The sequence below is a fragment of the Heterodontus francisci genome, chromosome 38 (genome assembly GCF_036365525.1).
Source record: "Heterodontus francisci isolate sHetFra1 chromosome 38, sHetFra1.hap1, whole genome shotgun sequence".
In the NCBI taxonomy this organism is placed as follows: Eukaryota; Metazoa; Chordata; class Chondrichthyes; order Heterodontiformes; family Heterodontidae; genus Heterodontus; species Heterodontus francisci.
In genome coordinates, this window is record NC_090408.1 from 4,422,753 (window position 1) to 4,432,941 (window position 10,189).

The window sequence follows — 10,189 nt, forward strand, 5'->3', positions numbered from 1 at the left end:
AGAGTCACTAAACCAGAGAGTGGAGATTACTGTATTTAGTTAGCATTTAAAATTTATAGTAGGAATCTAGCACTGGAAACCATATAGTTAATTATAACAATTTAGTAAGGATTTAATAAGCATTTATTTATTTTTAATTAACATTAATTAGTGCTAGAAATGTCAGTTAGAGGGGTGAAGTGCTTCACCTGTGAGATGTGGGAGGTCCGTGATGCTTCCAAAGTTCCAGACGATGACATCTGCAGGAAGTGTACCCAGTTGCAGCTCCTCACATGGATCGGTTGGAGTGGCAACTGGATGCACTTAGGAGCATGCAGATGGCATAAAACGTCATATACAGGAGTTTTAGAGAAGTGGTTACACCCAAGGTGCAGGCAGATAGATGGATGACTGCTAGAAGGGGCAGGCAGTCAGTGCAGGAATCCCCTGTGGCTATCCCCCTCTTCAACAAGTATACCATTTTGGATACTGTTGGGGGGGATGGCCTATCATGGGAAAACAGCAGCAGCCAGAGCAGTAGCACCACAGCTGGCACTGTTGTTCAGGGAGGGACAAAGCGCAGAAGAGCAATAGTTATAGGGGACTCTATAGTCAGGGGCACAGATAGGTGCTTCTGTGGACGTGAAAGAGACTCCAGGATGGTATGTTGCCTCCCTGGTGCCAGGGTCAAGGATGTCTCTGAATGCACAGGGGGCATTCTGAAGGTGAACAGCCAGAGGTTATGGTACACATCGGTACCAACGACAAAGGTAGGTTGAGTGATGAGGTCCTGCAGGGGGAGTTCAGGGAGTTAGGTAGTAAGTTAAAAGACAGGACCTCTCGGGTTGTAATCTCGGGATTACTCCCTGAGCCACGTGCCAGACAGGCTGGAAATAGGAAGATAGTGCAGCTAAACACGTGGCTGAACAGTTGGTATAGAAGGGAGGGTTTCAGATATCTGGACCATTGGGATCTCTTCAGGGACCTGTAGAAGAAGGACGGGTTGCATCTAAACTGGAGAGGCACAAATATCCTGGCTGCAAGGTTTGCTAGTGTCACTCGGGAGGGTTTAAACTAGTGTGGCAGGGGGGTGGGAACCAGAGCAGTAAGACAGCAAGTGAAATAAATGAGGGGGAATGAGTAAATAAGGCCAGCAAGACTAAGAGGAAGAGCAGGCAGTGAGATGTTGCTGAGCACAGCGGGACTGGTGGTCTGAAGTGCATTTGTTTCAATGCGAGAAGTATAACAGATGAACTTAGAGCTTGGATTAGTACTTGGAAATGGTGTTGTTGCGATTGGTTGAGACTTGGTTGAGGGAAGGACATGATTGGCAGCTAAATGTTCCAGGATTTAGAAGCTTGAGGCAGGATAGAGGGGGATGGAAAAGGGGTGGGGGCGTTGCATTACTTGTTAAGGAGAATATCACAGCTGTACTGCAGGAGGACAGCTCGGAGGGGTCATACAGCAAGGCAATATGGGTGGAGCTCAGGAATAGGAAAGGTGCAGTCACGATGTTGGGGGTTTTCTATAGGCCTCCCAACAGCCAGTGGGAGGTAGAGGAGCAGATATGTAGGCAGATTTTGGAAAGATGTAAAGGTAACAGGGTTGTAGTGGTGGGTGATTTTAACTTCCCCTATATTGACTGGGACTCACTTATTGCGAGGGGCTTGGATGGGGCAGAATTTGTAAGGAGCGTCCAGGAGGGATTCTTGAAACAATATGTAGAGAGTCCAACTAGGGATGGGGATGTACTGGACCTGGTATGGGGGAATGAGCCCAGCCAGGTGGTCGAAGTTTCAGTAGGGGAGCATTTCAGGAACAGTGACCATAATTCCATAGGTTTTAAGGTACTTGTGGATAAGGATAAGAGTAGTCCTCGGGTGAAGGTGCTAAATTGGGGGAAGGCTAATTAGAACAATATTAGGCAGGAACTGAAGAATTTTGATTGGGGCAGCTGCTTGAGGGGAAATCAACATCTGACATGTGGGAGTCTTTCAAACGTCAGTTGATTAGAATCCAGGACCAGCATGTTCCTGTGAGGAAGAAGGATAAGTTTGGCCAGTTTCGGGAACCTTGGATAACGCGGGATATTGTGAGCCTCGTCAAAAAGTAATAGGAAGCATTTGTAAGGGATGGTAGGCTAGGAACAGACGAATCCCTTGAGGAATATAAAGACAGTAGGATGGAACTTAAGCAAGGAGTCAGGAGGGCTAAAAGGGGTCATGAAAAGTTATTGGCAAACAGGATTAAGGAAAATCCCAAGGCTTTTTATACATATATAAAGAGCAAGAGGGTAACCAGGGAAAGGGTTGGCCCACTCAAGGACAGGGAAGGGAATCTATGTGTGGAGCCAGAGGAAATAGGCGAGGTACTAAATGAGTACTTTGCATCAGTATTCACCAAAGAGAATGACTTGGTGGATGATGAGCCTAGGGAAGGGAGTGTAGATAGTCTGTCATCTCATTATCAAAAAGGAGGTGGTGTTGGGTGTCTTGCAAAGCATTGAAGTAGATAAGTCCCCAGGGCCTGATGGGATCTACCCTAGAATACTGAGGGAGGCAAGGGAAGAAATGTCTGGGGCCTTGACAGAAATCTTTGCATCCTCATTGGCAGCAGGTGAGGTTCCAAAGGACTGGAGAATAGCCAATGTTGTTCCTTTGTTTAAGAAGGGTAGCAAGGATAATCCAGGAAATTATAGGTCGGTGAGCCTTACGTCAGTGGTAGGGAAATTATTGGAGAGGATTCTTCGGGACAGGATTTACTCCCATTTGGAAACAAACAAACCTATTAGCGAGAGGCAGCATGGTTTTGTGAAGGGGAGGTCGTGTCTCACGACTTGATTGAGTTTTTTGAGGAAGTGACAAAGATGATTGGAGGAAGGGCAGTAGACGTTATCTCTATGGACCTTTGACAAGGTCCCTCTTGGCAGACTGGTACAAAAGGTGAAGTCACACGGGATCAGAGGTGAGCTGGCAAGATGGATACAGAACTGGCTCTGTCATAGACAGAGGTTAGCAGTGGAAGGGTGCTCTTCTGAATGGAGGGATGTGACTAGTGGTGTTCCACAGGGATTGGTGCTGGGACCTTTACTCTTTGTAGTATATATAAATGATTTGGAGGAAAATGTAGCTGGTCTGATTAGTAAGTTTGCGGACGACACTCCCTTCCCTAGGCTCATCATCCACCAAGTCCTTCTCCTTGGTGAATACTGATGCAAAGTACTCATTTAGCACCTCTCCCATTTCCTCTGGCTCCACCCATAGATTCCCATCTCTGTCCTTGAGTGGGCCAACCCTTTCCCTGGTTACCCTCTTGCTCTTTATATATGTATAAAAAGCCTTGGTATTTTCCTTAATCCTGTTTGCCAATGACTTTTCATGACCCCTTTTAGCCCTCCTAAATCCTTGCTTAAGTTCCTTCCGACTGTCTTTACATTCCTCAAGTGCTTCATCTGTTCCTAGCCTTCCAGCCCTTACAAATACTAATATGTTGAAGTATATCACAATCCCCGTCCCGTAGTAAACACAGATGAAAAGTAATCATTTAAAACCTCACCGATATCCTCCTACTCCACACACAGATTGCCACTTTGGTCCCTACTCTTTCCCTGCTTATCCTCTTCCCCTTAATATGCTTATAAAATGCCTTTGCATTTTCCTTTATCTTGCCCACCAGTGGTTTTTCATGTCCCCTCTTCCCTCTCCTAATTACTTTTTTAAGTACCCCCCCTACACTTTCTATACTCCTCTATTGCCTCCGCTGTTTTCAGTGCTCCATATCTGCCATAAGCCTCCTTTGTTTTCCTGATTCAATCCTCTATATCCCTGGACATCCAGGGTTCCCTGGACCTGTTGGTCCTACCCTTCACCATAAAGGGTACATACTGACTCTGAACTCTCCCTATTTCCTCTTTGAATGACTCCCACTGGTCTAATGTAGACTTTCCTGCATTAGCTACTCCCAGTCCACTTTGGCCAGATCCTGTTTTATCATACTGAAATATGCCGACATATCTGCTCCTCTATCTCTTCCTGGCTGTTTGGAGGCCTGTCGTACACTCCCAGCCAGGTGATTGCCCCCTTTTTGTTTTTAAGCTCTACCCATATGCCCTCATTTGAGGAACCTTCGAAGATATCATAGAACATAGAACATAGAACATACAGCACAGAACAGGCCCTTCGGCCCACAATGTTGTGCCGATCCTTTGTCCTCTGTCAAGGACAATTTAATCTATACCCCATCCTTTATCCATATACCTATCCAAAAGCCTTTTGAAAGTCCCTAAAGTTTCTGACTCAACAACTTCCCCGGGCAAGGCATTCCATGCCTCGACCACTCTCTGGGTAAAGAACCTTCCCCTGACATCCCCCTTATATCTCCCACCCTTCACCTTAAATTTATGACCCCTTGTAACACTTTGCTCCACCCGGGGAAAAAGTTTCTGACTGTCTACCCTATCTATTCCCCTGATCATCTTATAAACCTCTATCATGTCACCCCTCATCCTTCTCCTTTCTAATGAGAAGAGGCCTAGAATGTTCAGCCTTTCCTCGTAAGACTTATTCTCCATTCCAGGCAACATCCTGGTAAATCTCCTCTGCACCCTCTCCAAGGCTTCCACATCCTTCCTAAAATGAGGCGACCAGAACTGCACACAGTACTCCAAATGAGGCCTTACCAAGGTCCTGTACAGCTGCATCATCACCTCACGGCTCTTAAATTCAATCCCTCTGCTAATGAACGCTAACACCCCATATGCCTTCTTCACAGCCCTATCCACTTGAGTTGCAACTTTCAATGATCTATGCACATAGACCCCAAGGTCTCTCTGCTCCTCCACATGCCCAAGAACCCTACCGTTAACCCAGTATTTTGCATTCATGTTTGTCCTTCCAAAATGGACGACCTCACACTTTTCAGGGTTAAACTCCATCTGCCACTTTTCAGCCCAGCACTGCAACCTATCCAAGTCCCTTTGCAGACGACAATAGCCCTCCTCGGTATCCACAACTCCACCAACCTTTGTATCATCTGCAAATTTACTGACCCACCCTTCGACTTCCTCATCCAAGTCGTTAATAAAAATCACAAACAGGAGAGGACCCAGAACTGATCCCTGCGGCACGCCACTGGTAACTGGGCTCCAGGCTGAGTATTTACCATCTAAGACCACTCTCTGCCTTCTATCAGTTAGCCAATTCTTAATCCAACTGGCCACATTCCCCACTATCCCATGCCTCCTGACTTTCTCCATAAGTCTACCATGGGGGACCTTATCAAATGCCTTACTAAAATCCATGTACACCACATCCACTGGTTTACCCTCATCCACTTGCTTGGTCACCTGCTCAAAGAATTCAATCAGGCTTGTGAGGCAAGACCTACCCCTCACAAAACCGTGCTGACTGTCCCGAATCAAGCAGTGTCTTTCCAGATGCTCAGAAATCCTATCCCTCAGCACCTTTTCCATCAACTTGCCTACCACCGAAGTAAGACTAACTGGCCTGTAATTCCCAGGGTTGTTCCTATTCCCTTTCTTGAACAGGGGCACAACATTTGCCACCCTCCAATCACCTGGTACCACCCCCGTCAGCAGAGAAGATGAAAAGATCATTGCCAGCGGCTCTGCAATTTCATCCCTTGCTTCCCATAACATCCTTGGATATACCCCGTCAGGCCCGGGAGACTTGTCTATCTTCAAGTTATTCAAAAACCCCAACACATCTTCCCTCCTAACGAGCACTTCCTCGAGCTTACCAGTCTGCTTCCCACCGTCCTCTTCAGTAATACACCCCTTCTCATTCGTAAATACCGAAGAGAAGTACTCATTCAAAACCTCACTTATCTCTTCCGGCTCAACACACAGTCTCCCGCTATTGTCCTTGACCGGACCTACGGTCCCCCTAGTCATCCTCATATTTCTGACATACGCGTAAAAGGCCTTGGGGTTTTCTTTTATCCTACCCGCCAAGCATTTTTCATGCCCTCTCTTAGCTCTCCTAATCCCTTTCTTCAGATCCTTCCTGGCCATCTTGTATCCCTCCAGAGCTATGCCTGTGCCCTTTTTCCTCAACTTTATATACGCATCCTTCTTCTTCCTAACAAGACTCTCAACCTCTCTTGTCAACCACGGTTCCCTCACATGACCATCCCTTCCCTGTCTGACAGGGACATGCTTATCAATGGCCCCTACTATCTGCTCCTTGAAAAAGTTCCACATTTCGACCGTGCCCTTCCCTGCCAGCATATGCTCCCAACTTATGCTCCTCAGTTCCTGCCTGACAGCATCATATCTACCCTTCCCCCAATTGTAAACCTTGCCCTGTTGCACATACCTATCCCTCTCCATTACCACAGTGAATGCTACAGAATTGTGATCACTATCTCCAAAGTGCTCGCCCACCAACAGCTCTATCACTTGCCCTGGTTCATTACCTAGTACCAAATCCAATATTGCCTCCCCTCTGGTCGGGCAGTCTACATACTGAGTCAGAAAAGCTTCCTGGACATACTGCACAAACACTACCCCATCCAAACTATTCGATCTAAAGAGTTGCCAATCAATATTTGGGAAGTTGAAATCCCCCATAATTACTACCCTGTGACTTCTGCTCCTTTCCAAAATCTGTTTCCCAATCTGCTCTTCCACCTCCCTGCTGCTATTGGGGGGCCTATAGAAAACTCCCATATCATCCCTCCTTACTGCAATAATTGACTCCTTGATCAACAGTGCAATGCCACCTCCTTTTTTATCGCCCTGCCCCCCTCCACCTGTCATACCTGAAGATTCTTTACCCTGGAATACTGAGCTGCCAGTCCTGCCCCTCCCTCAACCATAGAGATACAGCGCTGAAACAGGCCCTTCGGCCCACCGAGTCTGTGCCGACCAACAAACAACCCATTTATACTAATCCTACATTGATCCCATATTCCCTACCACATGCCCACCATTCTCCAAACACCTACCTACACACAGGTAAATTCGCCATTGTAAATTGCCCCATCAATCTGCAAATCTTCGGCTGTGGGAGGAAACAGGAGCACCCGGCAGAAACCCACGCGGTCACATGGAGAACGTGCAAACTCCGCACAGGCAGTACCCAGAACTGAACCCAGGTCGCTGGAGCTGTGAGGCTGCAGTGCTAACCACTGCGCCGCCCTCAAAAAAAATAAATAAATTTAAAAAAAAAAAGCGAAATTGCTGAAACCCGGGATTGAACCAGGGACCTTTATATCTTCAGTCTAATGCTCTACCAACTGAGCTATTTCAGCCCCACAAACCATGTCTCTGTAATAGCAATTAAATTATAATCCCATGTGCTAATCAATGCCCTCAATTCTTCTGCATTACAAGTAAGACTCCTTGCATTGAAGTAGATGCAATCCAGCCTTGCATTTTTCACTTGTGCCTTAACAGGTCTACACTTGCTCTGCCTTCCAGACTGACTGTTTCTCTTCTATATTTGATTGTGCATCACCCCTTACTGTACCTCCACTCTGTATCCCATCCCCCTGTCAAATTAGTCTAACCCCCCAACTGCACTAGCAAACCTCCCAGCAAGGATGTTGTTCATGTTCTGGTTCAGGTGCGGCACAGTGGCGCAGTGGTTAGCACCGCAGCCTCACAGCTCCAGCGACCCGGGTTCAATTCTGGGTACTGCCTGTGCGGAGTTTGCAAGTTCTCCCTGTGTCTGTGGGTTTTCGCCGGGTGCTCCGGTTTCCTCCCACAGCCAAAGACTTGCAGGTTGATAGGTAAATTGGCCATTATAAATTGCCCCCAGTGTAGGCAGGTGGTAGGGAAATATAGGGACAGGTGGGGATGTGGTAGGAATATGGGATTAGTGTAGGATTAGTATAAATGGGTGGTTGATGGTCGGCATAGACTCGGTGGGCCGAAGGGCCTGTTTCAGTGCTGTATCTCTAAATAAATTTTAAAAAAATAAAGGTACAACCCGTCCAACTTGTACAGGTCTCACCTTTGCCAGAAACAGTCCCAGTGATCCAGGAAACTAAAGCCCTCCTTCCTGCACCATCTCCTCAGCCACGCATTCATCTGCTCTATCCTCCTATCTCAATACTCACTAGCACGTGGCACCGGGAGCAATCCAGAGATAACAGCCTTTGAGGTTCTGCTTTTTAATCTGCTACCTAGCTCCCTAAATTCTTGTTGCAGGACCTCATCCCTCTTTCTACCTATGTCGTTGGTACCAATCTGTACCACGACCTCTGACCGTTCACCCTCCCCCTTCAGAATGTCCACAGCCACTTGCCAACTTTTTCATGCCCTCTCTCTGCTTTCCTAATTTCCTTTTTAATTTCACACCTGCATTTTCTATATCCCTTTCGGCTTTCTGCAGTAGTGAGCTCTTGGCCACTGACACAAGCTTTTTCTTTGCCTTTACCTACTCCCTACACTCCATATCCCTTGATACCCTTACCCAACAAAAGTCTATCAATCTCAAACTTGAAAATTTTAATTGACTCAATGCATTTCAAAGCATTCACAGCTTTTGGGGAGAAAATTCCAAATTTCCACTTCCTGATTTCACTCCTAAATAGCCTAGCTCTAATTTTAAGATTATGATCTTTGCTTTCCCATCAGAGGAAATCGTTTCTACCCTATCAAATGCTTTTATCTTAAAGACCTTGATTAGGTCACTCCTCAACCATCCAAACTTCAGTGTACAGGTTCGTGTCATTTTATTTAATCCCTTTAGCCCAGGTATCATTCTGGTAAATCTGCACTGCACCCCCTACATGGCCAATATATCCTTTCTGAACCCAGCACCCAGAACCAATCTTGGTTCATCAATCATCCTTCTCCTGCTCAAACCTAAAATCAAATTCAAACATATTACGGCTGCCATTTACCAGATGTTCCCTTACTTTCATATTGTTAAATAATTCTGGTTCATTGGTCAACACCAAATCCAGGCTAAAGGGCCCTGAGGGCGCAGGATTCATGAAGGATGGAAAATGTTCCCAAATCGTCAAACAGCCCATTTAAATTAAAGCAGAAAATGCTGGAAACACTCAGCAGGTCAGGCAGCATCTCTGGATAATGAGTCAGGTGCAATCAAATGATGCTGTCTTACCATGAATATTTACAACATTCCACATTTAAACAATCAAGTTAATTTATTAGCCAGCATAATACACTATTGCAAAAACCTCCCATGAGGGGGCTCAGCCCCCAAGATATTGTTAAAAGTAGCTTTGGATTCTATTTATTGCCTGTTAGATATGCACTTCATTCACAGAATGCAGTAAACATAGCAATGGAATTGGCACACCAGAGTATCATTTAGACAACTGTTTCCTGCTTTCAACAAGTTATTTTCTCCCAAAACAAATATTCGGCACAGCCTGCCACTTTCAGCTAAATACATTCAACAATACATTTAAACAGCAGAGTCTTCTTTGGCCTCCTTGTGTTAAGACAATGGGTAAATCCTGGAGGTGGTCAGTGGTTTGTGAAGCAGTGCCTGGAGTGGCTATAAAGGCCAATTCTAGAGTGACAGGCTCTTCCACAGGTGCTGCAGATAAAATTGTTTGTCGGGGCTGTTACACAGTTGGCTCTCCCCTTGCGCTTCTGTCTTTTTTCCTGCCAACTGCTAAGTCTCTTCGACTCGCCACACTTTAGCCCTGCCTTTGTGGCTGCCCGCCAGCTCTGGCGATCACTAGCAACTGACTCCCAAAACTTGTAATCAATGTCACAGGACTTCATGTCGCATTTGCAGATGTCTTTAAAACGGAGACATGGATGGCCGGTGGGTCTGTGATGAGCTCACTGTACAATGTGTCCTTGGGAATCCAGCCATCTTCCATGCGGCTGACATGGCCAAGCCATCTCAAGCGCCGCTGGCTCAGTAGGGTGTATATGCTGAGGATGTTGGCCGCCTTGAGGACTTCTGTGTTGGAGATACGGTCCTGCCACCTGATGCCAAGGATTCTCCAGAGACAGCGAAGATGGAATGAACTGTGACGTCGCTCTTGGCTGACATACATTGTCCAGGCCTTGCTGCCGTAGAGCAAGGTACTGAGGACACAGGCTTGATACACTCGGACTTTTGTGTTCCGAATCAGTGCGCCAATTTCCCACACTCTCTTGGCCAGTCTGGACATAGCAGTGGAAGCCTTTCCCATGTGCTTGTTGATTTTCTGCATTGAGAGACAGGTTACTGGTGATAGTTGAGCCTAGGTAGGTGAA

General features: G+C 46.4%; 1 non-coding gene across 1 annotated transcript; it reads right to left on the reverse strand.

The window, feature by feature from the left end:
- Positions 1-7,178: 7,178 nt before the first annotated feature.
- Positions 7,179-7,251, reverse strand: trnaf-gaa (transfer RNA phenylalanine (anticodon GAA)). Its single transcript has one exon. It is a non-coding gene; the product is annotated as a tRNA-Phe (tRNA).
- Between the last annotated feature and the right edge of the window lie 2,938 nt (positions 7,252-10,189).